A 13,914-nucleotide genomic window follows, 5' to 3' on the forward strand; every position below is an offset into this window, starting at 1 on the left:
TTGAAATTTCAACTGTAGAAAAAATATCTGCAACAAAACAACATATTTGAGACCTGGAATAAATAGCTATGTAAAATACAACCATTTTAGTGTGCTTTGTGTTGGGTTTCAATCGCCGGTTACCATGGCAACAACCATTTTAGGGTAAAAAACATGGTTTTTGATAGTGAAACTTTAAAAATTCATATCTCAGAAATGAAAAATGATTTTTGAACCATTTAAACGATAAATACATACTGATGCATCTGGGCAGTTTTTAAATTCCATAGTATGAGGGTAGGTTTAAGATAAATATATCGTTTTAGGGTAAAAACATCACATTTTGAATTGCATTTCTTGCTAATATGACAGAAAACCCCGTTTTTTGGGATAAGAGGACTGTTTTTATTTTATCAACTTCAAAGAGTATCCAAAGCCTACATATATTTATATATCACTTTACATGTACTAGTATAGGTTGTACGAGTTACCTCGTTCAAATAGATTTGGCGTTGCCATGGAAACGATCAATTTTGTGGGTAATCGCGTTTTTTGACGGTAAAAGTTGAAATATTCATAGCTTGCAAGTGAAATAATATTTTTCAGAGATCTGAAGGCTAAACCCACCCCGATGCACACAGAAAGTTGTTTATTTCAATGTATCGGGCAGGTTGTCAACAAACTATCTCGTTTTAGGGTGAAACCATCAACTATTCAATAGCATTCCTCGATAGAATTGTCAAAGCAGAGATTTTGAGAAGTCTTTGGTTTTAAAGATTTTTCAATCGTACCATATATCAAAAGCTAACATTGTTAGTCCATTTTGACTAACAATTTATTTGAATTCTCTCTTATGGCAATCAATAAGTTGAACTGGACTGACGTTTCCATGGCAACGGTAATTTTGGGGAGAAACCATTGTGAAGTGTATTTAAATATTTCAGTGTTTTTACATCTTTTTACTTTTCAGGTGACTGACTGATCATGGAAGAGTCATTGCCTCCCCCAAAGCGGCCACGTACCGACTGTGTTATCCACTGCACTGATGACGACACTGATTTTGTGTCACCAATAGATTTCGGTTCATGGACAACTCTGTTAAAGGCTGCAGAAATTCGAGGTCATGGACAAACATTATCTGCTGCAAAAGGTTTATCCGAAGGAGAGATTGCGCCAGTGAAATATCATCGCAGGTGCCGTTCTGTGTTTACCAACAAAAAGGACCTCAATTGACTAACACGTGAGAAAACAGACATACACGAGCAACCCAGCCGACATGGGACACCGAGGCAAGGGGCTGTCTCATCTCGCGTGTACGAGGCAAAGTGCATCTTTTGTGATAAAGTTGCAAAATATTTGAAAGGACAGCGTTCTAAGGAAACCCTTGTGCAGTGTAAACAGCTGCGAGCGGACATAGCTGTCAGACAAGCTGCTGTGCGAAAAATGGACAATAACATTCTTAGCATAGTCAGTCGAGAGATTGTTGCAGCTGAAGCACATTACCATAGGTCCTGCTACCGGCAGTATACAAAGGCATCGACTACCTCGGACAGTGGAATTGCCGCAACCAGTAAGGCATCAGCAGAAACTCTCTATGAATCAGCTGAAACTACCGCTTACAAAGACTTATTTGACTTCATCAGGAACGAAATATTTCCAAATCCAAAGGTTCTGCACCTCACTGATTTGACATCTCGTTTAATTTCACTGATGAACGCGTACGGTTTCAACGAGATCAGCGACTCAACTAAGACACATATGTGTTGAAAATTGGAGAGTGAGTTTGGTGAGTCACTCCATTTCGTACGAAAGCACGGTCGCAGAGTCTTGGGTTACCCTGACACCTTGACAAGGGACGAACTTGCCTGCAGCATCATCGAACTTAGAACTCAAGTTGAAACATTGCTGGCTACACAAAGTAATTCTATGGCAGAGCTATCAAGGGCCGCCCTGCTATTGTGAGGTGACATAAAAAGGCAGGAACTAATGGCTGAATGGCCGCCGCAACCCTCAGAGCTTGGAGCCAAAACTGCAAATATACCTGACGCCGTGAAACATTCTGAAAATGTTAATAGTTGGTCAAGAAGGCGAGTCAAAAGTGACTAGTTGTGCCGAAAGACAGATTTGTTTGATTGGCCAAGATCTGATCTATGCTGTCACTAACGGTCGTCAGCGCCCGCCAAAGCATATTTTGATGGCTCTTGTTGTGAAGTGTCTTACAGGAAACGTTGAGCTGATTCAAATTCTCAACCGCCTTGGACACTGTATTTCGTACTCCATGATGGAACAGATAGAGACGGCGCTGTGTAAGCAGAAGTTGCATTCGTTGTCTGACAGCACCAACAGCGTCATTCTTCCGGCAAACATTCTGATCTCGATGATTACTACTCTTGTGTGGAACAACATAGATAAACTCGAAGAGACTCTGAGTGGTGGTGGTACCTCCCATCACGTCAATGGCATTATCATCCAGGACAGGTTTATTGGCCCTTTACCAAAAGAATCAAGCGCACCTGTCGTGAAGAGCAAAAAAACATCGATCGACATAGAAGAATAACTACTTCCACAGTACAATGCTGGAGAACGAGTTGGTCCGGCACCTGTCAAATCTTTAGAGGTGGATCCACTTAATTCGTTTGAGGATGCCAAGAGAAAGAACCAAATTTGGGTACTATTTCGCCTGCAGAGTCGCCAAGCACCAAACTGGACGGGGTTCAACATCCTGACACGGAGTGAAACCACCATTAGTCCGAACAAGATCAGCTACTTGCCGACAATTAATGCACCGGCAACTGAGATGACTACGGTTTTGGAGATACTAACTCAGTCTCAAAGAATCCGGGTTCAATTACAGCTTCCAAGTTTGGTTCTCGTATTCGACCAAGCACTCTATGCGAAGGCTGCAGAGATCGTTTGGAAGCATCCAGACAGATTTGATGGTCTTGTTCTCCGCATGGGAGACTTCCACACCATGATGAATTTCCTGTCTATCATAGGCAAGCGATTCCAGGATGCTGGTCTGCGAGAACTTGCTGTCGAGTCTGGCCTAATCGCAGAGGGCTCTGTGCAGGCGGTGATGGACGGGTGACAGTACAACCGAGCTGTTAGACTTCACAAGCTGATCTATGAAGCAATACTACTACTGGCATGGAAGGAATTTCTCCCATGGTTGACAACCACATATGATACTGCTGACTGCTACCTCTCAGATGATGCCCTCCGTTGCATCGAGGAGTCGAGTGAGGATATCAACGAAGACTCCTTCAATACAGTTCTCCATTAGCCTAGTGTAAAACGCATTCTCCATCTCTTTGAAACATTCTTGCAAGCACTGCGAGATGGACGAAATGGTGACTTGGCCAGATTCTGGATGTCGTACTTGGACATGGTGGAGATTCTTCTGGGTTTGATACATGCATCAAGAGAGGGAGATTGGCTTTTGCATCTGTACTGCATTCAAGAGGCAATCCCCTGGGCATTTTCTTACGATAAAATCAACTATGCCCGTTATTTACCAGTGTACTATGCTCATATGTCCCAGTCACCAACAAGTCACCCAGAAATCAACGCTCATATGCTAAATGGAGGTTTTTCTGTCCAGCGAGGATCACAAAATCCATTTGGTAAAATTTCCGCTGTCCAGACGATAGAAGAGACTGTCAATAGGGACACGAAAACACCTGGCGGTACAAAAGGGTTTAGTCTCATATTCAAAGCCGTGAGCCGATACTACATGACTGCAGAGCATCGCAGTACAGCATTGTCAGATACGTGACATGGTGCGACAACCAAGTCCAACGTTTTCGCACTCGGATCTACATGCTCCACAAATTCAAAAGGATAATGCTGATACCAAGGCAATGGTAGATCTGCTCGAGATTGACTGGGTAAACCCTATGAGCGGAAACCAGCCTGAGCTTACAAGTATTTCAACTGGACGGCTATCTACTCCTGACATAAAGAACGACCTGACAAGAGCGCATGAGGTTGGTACTGAATCATATAAGACTTTCAAGGAGAACCGGCTAGAAGCAACGCCTCCAGTTGAAGCCTTCCACGGCAAAATCTCGAAACAAAACCTGAAAAGTTTCTCCAACCTAATTAAAAAGAAGCGTGTGACAAAGGCAGATGGTAAAGAGGTAATCCTTTAGGCTGACAGACAACTGTTCGCCCACATGATTCTTGCTTCCTGAGAGCCGTCACCTTGATTTGCAGGAAGTCTTAGGACACCCTCTGGGGCCCATTCCATGGTCCTAAGCAATGTCTGAGGGGTCCTTGAGGAAAACAAACAAAGCTGCTCTCGTCAAAGCGCTGACCAATGATAACATGGTAGCCGAGAATATCCCAAGACCGTCTGCAACCATTATCGATGGAATGAGTTTAGTTCAGCGCTTGAAAGGGGACAATCAGACTTTCGCAGAAGTTGCAAACAGTTGCCTGGCTCATGCACTTCGTGAAGGTGAAAATAGCCAACAAATCGACGTAGTTTTTGACGTGTACCACAAACAATCTATAAAGAATGCAGAAAGATCGAATCGTGGAGCAACGGACGGTCTCGAGTTCAAGAATATCAGTCGAGGGCACAAAATTAGGCAATGGCGGAAATTCTTGCGCAGTTCGTCAAACAAAACCTGTTTCATCCGATTCGTCGTAGATGAATAGAAAAGGCCAGAGAACCGACTCAAACTGGGAATGAAAGTTCCGTATGTTACATGTGAGGAACGATGCTTCAAGCTTGTCAAGGACCAATGGGAAGAAGTCATTGAAATGAAGTCTATTCAGGAAGAGGCAGACACTCGTATCTTTCTGAATGCCAGCAGAGCAGCAGAAAATGGGTGCAATACTATTGCGATAACTGCTGAAGACACGGACATTCTGGTACTTTGCATTGGTTTCAGCAAAATCATCCGTTCACCCATGTATCAGAAGGTTGGAACAAAAACTCGGCAAAAGTACATTGACATAACCAAGATTGCCAACGCCCTTGGTGAAGATGTCTGCAAGGCCTTAATTGGCTTGCACGCCTTTACGGGGTGCGATACGGTCAGTGCATTTGCCGGAAAGGGAAAACTGAATGCACTAAAACTTACAAAGAAGACCGTGGACTATCAGCAGTGCTTCAGTGAGCTTGGACGGTCATAGCAAATGTCCAATGAACTGTTTGCAAAGCTTGAAGCATTCACCTGCCATCTCTATGTTTCTAACAGAGCTTTAGTTGAAGTCAACCAATGTCGTTATCAGCTCTTCACATCAAAGAGGGGCAACATGATTTCAGCACAATTGCCACCATGCAGAGATTGCCTGTTCCAGCATGCCAAGCGGGCAAATTATCAGGCAGCCATATGGCGTAGATCCCTTGAATGCACTCCTGAAGTAATCCCACCAACAGATTGTGGATGGTATACAGATGACAGCGGTGACCTAGAGATTCCCTGGATGACTGGTCCACCAGCTCCATCAGCTGTTTTGGAGCTCATGAGCTGAAGCTGTGTACACCACTGTGATGCAAAGGACTGTACGTGCATCCAAAACGGACTGAAATGCACTAAGATGTGTAAAAACCAGATGTGTGACAACCAATATGAGGATGACGAAGCAGACACAGACGTAACCGTATATGCAGATGATGAAAGTGATGATGATGATAGCGATCAAGGAATGTAAATCTAAGACACTTACACGACAGCTGCCTGCAGGTTATTCTACCTATTGAACAAACAAACAGCCTTAGGGTGTCAGGGTGGTAGCTTGCGTTCAAATTGCTCGAAAATATTACATTTCTACCAAGTTATGGATTTTTAAACTTTCACCGTCAAAAAATGTGTTTCATCCCAAAATTGGTCGTTTCCATGGCAACGTCAATCTATTTGAACGAGGTATCTCATCCAACCTAATATGCTAATACATCTACAGTAATAAATGGACTTTTGATACTTTATAAAATTGAGAAATATTTAAAATGCTCAAAAAACTGGGTTTTCTCTCCATTTACCGAGAAATGCAATTCAAAACGTGATGTTTTTTTGATATAAAACGATATATTTATCTTAAACCTCCCCTCATACTATGGAATTTAAAAACTGCCCAGATGCATCATTATGTGTTTATCGTTTAAATGGTTCAAAAATCATTTTTCATTTCTGAGATATGAATTTTTTAAGTTTCACGATCAAAAACCATGTTTTTTTTTTTACCTTAAAATGGCTGTTGCCATGGTAACCGGCGATTGAAACCCAACACAAAGCACACCAAAATGGTTGTACTTTACATAGCTATTTATTCCAAGTCTCAAATATGTTGTTTTGTTGCAGATATTTTTTCTACAGTTGAAATTTCAAAAAACACGATTTTACCCCCAAAATGCCTATTTTCCCAAAAAACTACAAGAAAGCTACCGATTTTGAGTGGCAATCATACCCAAAAAGTTGGCCCAGACAAAGATCATTCAAAAAAGTACAGTCAACCTTTGCCACCCGAGATGGTAATGAGAAGTCCATTTTGGGTGATTGGCCCATGGCCTACGAGTCTCTTTGGCAAAATTAAAGGAAAAACCATTTTCATTTGCTGATATCTTTTATTTACTAGAAACCAATTAAAACAATGAGAAGAACAAACCGTAGATAAAATTAGTTTGCTTTAACGCACGCTCGAACCGATACCAGAATCAAAATGAAGAAGAAGAAACTCTCTAACCCACCATGTTTTGTTCCTTTCTCGGCTTCGCCTATTTCATATTAAACCAGAGAGTTGGTGACAAAGCCACCCAATGCTCACCTGTTTATACATTTATCGTTTTTAAAAGACTAGTCTAATAATATTTTTTATAAAGCATTGCAGTGAAGTCTGATCCAAATAATTTTAAAGCAATATATGTATTTGTATATTGTAATCAGTAAAAATAGTGTGGTAGATAAAAACATTAGAAAGGAAATAACTTGCACCAAAAACTTTAACATTTTCACGCTCACGCTCACGCCGGGGGTATCGCTATCGCTCTTTGTTGTTCGAACAGGCGAGCTAAAAAGAACCCGATGTACAGTGCCAATAGAAAGGCTACACCCCATTTCAAAATTTTCACCTTTTGTTGCCTTATAGCCTGGAATTAAATTCCATTAAATCAGACTTTTCCCACCTTTATTTACATTTCGTAACACACAACTTCCAAAGTGAAAAACAAATTATACATATTTCAGAAAATCAATTAGAAACACAAAACTAGAATATCTTGGTTTGAAAAAATTGTTTTTTTTAAAGATAAAACTTTATGGATTGACCATGCCCCCGCTGTTGGTTTGCCTTCTCTTCCCAGAGGCTTCCACAATGGGAGAAGGAAGACATCAATTATCTAGGTGTGTGCATTTCCACTCCAGCCTTCATGGCTCAAAACTTGGTAAATTTAGTTAATAAAATTATTAACAGACTGGAGAAGTGGAGAGGAATATTATCTTCATTGTCGTACAAAGGTCGTGCCTTAGTAATTAATAATTTGGTGGCTTCCTTGTGGCACAGAATGATTACTTGGCACCCTCTTGAAACACTGTTGATAACAATCCAGAAATATTTGCTTGATTTCTTCTATGGCGGCAAGTGTTGGGTAAACCCTGACGTTCTTTACCTTCCATTGGCAGAAGTTGGCCGTGGTCTCATTGACATTGTCAGTCGAGTAATGGCTTTTCGAGTTACCGCTATTCATCGTTTTCTTGTTTTTTCAAGTCACTGCCACTGTGACCAACTGCCAACTATCTGCTGAAAAAGGCTGGCATGCTTGATTTCAACAAGGAACTTTTTCTCATGAACCTGCAACATGTGGACATCTCTCCATTGCATTTGTTCTACCAAGACCTGTTACAAGCTTGGCAGCCTCTTGTGATGCATCGTGATATGGCTCATTACAACACCGAACCATTTTTTCAACAAGCCTATTTTTTACAATGCTCTCTTTCTCAATATAACCACATCACGTGCTTACGTACAGTGTTTCATAAGTTCTGGTGTACATGCCGTACGAGACTTGCGAAACAACAAGAACGAAACATAGCACTCAGCAGGACATATTGCAACTATTGTTGGAAAGCAATCTCTGCCAACTGTCTCCCAGCTTTTCCAGGAAGTTTTGCATACATTTAAAAGTCTGGGACTTCATTGTGATATCAACAGCATGGGCACTGCAATGAATGTTCCCTTCCCTCCTCAGTTGTATATAACATCAGCTGCATTAACAGAAACTGTCATCTTGTCTTTCTATCTACTTCATAGTGTTGCTAGAAGTGCCCGTTCCGCCATTTTGTTACTGTGGGTCATTCCATGTCAAATCATCAAAGAATCTGCCGTCATCTCTCAGATTTTTGTAAAACTTTGGTAACCAATTGGGACCCATGAAAAACGGCAAGAACTCAAATATTTTTGCTAACAGCCTCTTAATTAGTGAGATACAGACTAAAGAACTTTGGACTAATTAGCACGACGTCACGAATTCAAATGGCCATTTCTCTAAAAGTATAACACCCAGAGAGCTGGTTTTGGTGTAATTTTAAAGGTATTTTCATGCCCTATGAATTTGTCTGGGCAATGAACGAACAGGATAAGCGCAAAGGGAGGAGGGGAGGAAACAAAAGACAGATGGTTGGGTTAAGAAAGGTTAAAATGAGTAATAAAGATCATGGGTCAGAATTGGGAATAACATGAGATGGCCTGAGAATGGACTGAAGGAGAAGAAGGAGAGAAGGCAGTGCAGTGTCTGTGTAGTCAGCCTGGATTTTGGAAGTTTAACAAGGAAGGGGTTACTGGAAGAACACATCCATCCTCGAGTTGTTGGGAAGGGTCAGAGGACTGAGAGTAGAGGCAGTAATAATGCAGAATAGGTAGTAGAAAATAGATCGACCACTGACCACTGCAATGTGAGAGTAACAGACATTGTGCTTCGGCCTCATCACTGGAGATTTCAATAATTTTGAGCATTATATTCCAAAGAATCCAGGAGAGATACATGTGATGCTGGGACGCCAGGGGAGAGCTGTACTCCATTGAGCTACAAAGGCCTTGTCGACTGAGAAGCTCCGATTTCCAAAGGAAAGACTTCGATCGGATGGAGGATACCCAGTCTGCAGCTGGCTTTGGAAGCCACGGTTGTTATGTCATGGCTGATGGTGAGTCTAATAAGTTCAATAGATCGAATCTCTTCCAGTAGATGACCAAGGAAATAGTTGAGTGGTTTCGTTTGATGATTCATCTGAAGCGATAGGGTGAGACAGTGAGACATTTAAGGATTGAAGGATATGTTTCATTTATCAGAACAAAGTCTAATCATTTCCAGATCTGCAGGGAGAGAGACTGACTTTCACATACCTTTATGTAAACAAGATGAGAAAAACAGTTTGACATGGCATTCAAACCAACAAATCATAAACATCGGGGTAATTCCCTGTGCGCTCACCTGGTAGCGGCTGGACAAGATAACCAGGAAACCACTGGTAGGGGCATGGATGACCCACAAAATATGTCATGGAGAAGAAAGTAAATACCGATGGATTTTCTGTTTTTTAATGCCGTGAACAAACTTTGGTACATCACGGGTGATGAAGGTTCTGGTCAAGTTTCATCGGAATTGCATGTGTAGTTTCGGAGAAGAAAGGAAATACATATTTTGGGGGGCAACCCTCCTTACACCACCTTAGACCCCAATTATTCTAATGTCATGAACAAACTTTGGTTCACCATGGGTGATGAAGGTTGTAGTCAAGTTTCATCGGAATTATATGCTTCATTTCTGAGAAGAAAGCAAATACCTCTTTGGTGGGGGTAATTCCACTGTAAACTCTCTCCATAAACTGCTCAGACCCCGATTTATTTTACGTCGTGAACAAACTTTGGTTCACCATGGGTGATGAAGGTTGTAGTCAAGTTTCATCGGAATTATATGCTTCATTTCTGAAAAGAAAGCAAATACCTCTTTGGTGGGGGCAATTCCCCTGTAAACTCTCTCCGTAAACCGCTCAGACACCGATTTATTTAACGTCGTGAACAAACTTTGGGACATACACGGTGATGAACATTGTGGTAAAGTTTCATCGAAATCATACGTGTAGTTTCAGTGATGAAGTTGCAAGTATTTGTGGACCGACCGACATTCCATAAGCTTCCCGGTCCTACATTCCAGGTGATCTAAAAAGGAAGGTGAAATATTAAAAACAGTATGTGCACAGTTAAAATGAAAATTTTAGATCATTATGGTCTACTTCACACAATGTCTTCCTCGAACACCATTTCTGCTTTACATCCATCCAAGGGACGACACACACATTGATGAATCACCTTGCCTGCAAAAACACAAGGATGACAGTTTATAGCTGGGTTGGGATTCAAGCTCAGGCGAGACAACTGGCTGGTAGGTGCATGCACCTCTAAGCTATCCTGCTAGCCCTCATATGATTACAACTGAGATATTTCAAGGGTCGCTGTATTTCAGTATGATTGTGGTGCATAGGGCTTTCATCGCTCCCAATTAATGTTTCACACCTGTGCTCAAAACCTTGGACTTTTTATCTTTGCAGGTAGGCATCATGGCGAGTCAGCATTTACAAGCTAACATTGGATGATACATGCAAAAGCAAATCGGAACTTAGTACGACAAGAAACCCATTTGAAATAGGACTTGTCCGTGCAGTAAATGTGATGAAAAGGAAGCTCCTGATCTTACGTCTTGAGCTGCAGCAGAGCGGCCATTAATATCGTCTCCTCCTTTACGTTTGAATGTATGTATTACTTGCTGAACCCAAAAGTAAGTGAATGATTCTTCCCACTCATCTCGTGCGAAGTTCGTTTTCACCACCTGAAGAAAATGGTGATGCTGAAAGGATGGCCTTGAGGTATGCCCACTTGCTACTAAGCTGTGTAGCCTGGGTTTGAATCTTAACCCAGGTATAAACTGCCATTCTGGTGTTTCACAAGCAGGGTGATTCATCAATGTGTGTGCTGTCCCTCTGGTGGACGTGAACCTGATGTCCCCATCTGCCAGCGTTAGTTGGTAGACGTTAAACATCCCATGGTGTCCTCCATGAAGAGTAGGTGAGCTATCGCTGGTACCATCAACACATTTTAAATTCCTACCCTGATTTACTGCGTTGGAGTGGCGATCCATCCAGGATTGTAACCCTGCCATGGAAACTGCTTCAGCAGCACAGATACTCTGTGTAGAGAGCATGGTTCATGATGCAATCTGAATCATGTGATGGAATTTGTTGGTCAATACGTTTTGGTGACAAGTTCAGAATGGGTGGTTCAAGCGACAATTACAATTTTGTTAATTGTTGTAGATGTAGGTGTATGACACATCGGCCATTAGACGCATCCTCTTCTCTGCTAGGTCCTCATCATTGTTCCCATCAGTTCTTGCAAGGCCGTTGCTGTGGCCCATGGAGGTTGGAGAAGGAAATTGTCATGATTTCAGGGTGCTGGAAAAATCTTACCGACTTCACGAAAGATCGTGTGGGATCCTTAATGTCCACCAATTGATGCTAGCGGACGGGGCGGTCTGCTAGGTAACTGTCGTACAGAAATGCTTCGCATTGCAGGGACATGACCCAGTGGGTGAAGGAAATTATTCTGGCGGACAGTGAAGTATACTTTTTGTCCTTCACTCTTCCACCCCTCGTCTCTTTCCCCCCTTGTGCGTTCTATGTGTTCTCTCATACGAGACTAGACAATGTGTCCAAAAAACAGGGATAAACGGGGGAAGATTCGGGCCCGACTTGCATTGGGGGGGTAAAACCATCGCAAAGTGGCATCCCTGATAGGAAAGTGGAAGTTGATTCCACAGATGGGGAAAAAAAGGAGCGAATGAGTAGAGGTGAGTCGTGATCCTGGATTTAGGTAGTTTCACCAGAAAGGGGTTCATTTGGGACCGCATGCTCCCTGCAGAACCGTGGGGGAGGGGGGGGAGCACAGAAAGAGCAGATAGTGCAAGACCAGAAATGAGGTGGTGGAAGACAGAGATCAGCTGACCTGTTTGCTTTTGTTGTAAGTGAGAGCAATTTGCTCCACCTACTTACGTTATAACCGAAGTAAGGTTGCAATTGCTCCAGTCGTGAATTTGACAACATTTTGTTGCCATCTTCTTAACCGCATCATGTATTACAATGACACACCAAGGGATCACATGTTATGGTCTATTTATTAGGTGTGCATATATGGCAGAATTTTAACCCCCTTCCCACTCCCCCACTTTCCCATTTGCTCCATACATGCCGTTTTTAGTCATCCCCCTTTCTCCTATCGCCCTCCAAACTAATTTCCCTTTTCTCCCCACACCTCTCATCCCCCGATCCACAACGTACTTTCTCTTTGTTTTACTTTTCCTCAAATTTAATTCTATCATTTTATCCCAACTCATGAAAACTCCACCCATCTGAAACACCCAAAAGCTTGGTCAGCAGAAAATAGCAGAAGTTTTTTCGGAAGACCCCAAAATACCCGAGACTGAATCCACACACACACACAGATGCCATTGTGATGTCATCGCGCTAGACAGACACGCTTGGGCGTGGCTAAGAAATAACTTGCTATTCGAGGTCAACAAAGGGCCTCTATCATTCCTCCGATTATTGTCCTTTCCTCAAGATAATTACGTTTCCAATTATTGCAACAGCGATCTCGCGCGACAGCTACTCAATAAAAGGTTCACACTTTGTAATGGTTACGTGCAATCCTTGCGGATGCATTTGAACCGAGCTTGACTGGATGTTGTTTTGCCAAACCTCCATCCAGTGCCAATCACATCATGCATTTTCAATTGTGACGCGTCCACCCATCAATTGGAAAACGATAAGTGGGAATGCATAGATTCCCTTATGATTGCAGTTTATCGACCATATTGGACACTGAGCAATTGGGAGAGATCGGGAGAGGGAACGATCCTGTCTGCAGCGTGTATATGGGGTATTAGGCGCCCCCAGCACGTTGGCCTGCTAAAGTGAAACACAATGAAGATTTGGCGAAAAAGACAATCGGGATGTCAATAGATCATGGTTCGAGTCCTAATGACTGCAGATGAGGCTGTGACAATTAACTACAGTGAGTATAAGTGATGAATCATGATTCGAACTCAACCGGGTGCTTCAGGTGATGCTCTTGGAACAGTGGCAGCGATTTGGCGACAAGGCAGAGATTTAAAAGGAAACCACATGAGAAGAGAGAAATTACTTTTCCATTTACAATATACAGAACACATGAATGATGCACACGGTCACACAGTATAACAAACCAGCTGGTTCAGTACAGTGAGTGCATGGGGTAACTGAGACAGAACATATACTTCGTGTGAGGGGTAACTGATACAGAACATATGCTTAGTTGAAGGGTAACTGATACAGATCATATACTTAGCGTGAGTGGTAACTGATACAGAAAATACACTTAGTGCATGGGGTAACTGATACAGAACATATACTTAGTGTGAATGGTAACTGAAACAATACATACACTTAGTGCATGGGGTAACTGATACAGAGCATATTGTTGCGGTTCTTGGAACCACATGCATCCAACAGACAGTGGTCCCAAGACAGTTATTCCATTGTTATACTTGTAGATAGTCCCTTTCCTTTTGTTTAGCGGGACAACAAGGGAGTGCGTTGCGATGATCTAATAGCTAGGGTTGCTTCAATCATTTTTTCCTTCATTTCATCCCCACTCTTGTTTTCGTCTGATTATTCCGGAGGTAAATCAGCCACGTGCACCTTCGCTGTAAGGTGGGGCCTCATGAAGGCCAGCGCGTGTGGCGCCGCGGTGAGGAAACTGCTGCAAAGAGATCCTCGTTCCCGGGCGAGCCCTCAACCCGGCCGGTGCGGTTAGTCATGTGGTGCACTTGGTTAGCGACCGATGGTCTGGGGAGGATTGGCGGTTGCATTAAAAAGGCATGCGAATGAGTACCTCTAAAGA

General features: G+C 42.5%; 1 pseudogene; it reads left to right on the forward strand.

Moving 5' to 3' along the window:
- Nucleotides 1–953: 953 nt before the first annotated feature.
- On the forward strand, nt 954–1,746 carry LOC147013784 (uncharacterized; annotated as a pseudogene).
- Nucleotides 1,747–13,914: the final 12,168 nt, after the last annotated feature.

This window comes from Eptatretus burgeri, chromosome 13, assembly GCF_056783735.1.
Source record: "Eptatretus burgeri isolate ZD-2024b chromosome 13, Ebu_testis_v1, whole genome shotgun sequence".
Lineage (NCBI taxonomy): Eukaryota > Metazoa > Chordata > Myxini > Myxiniformes > Myxinidae > Eptatretus > Eptatretus burgeri.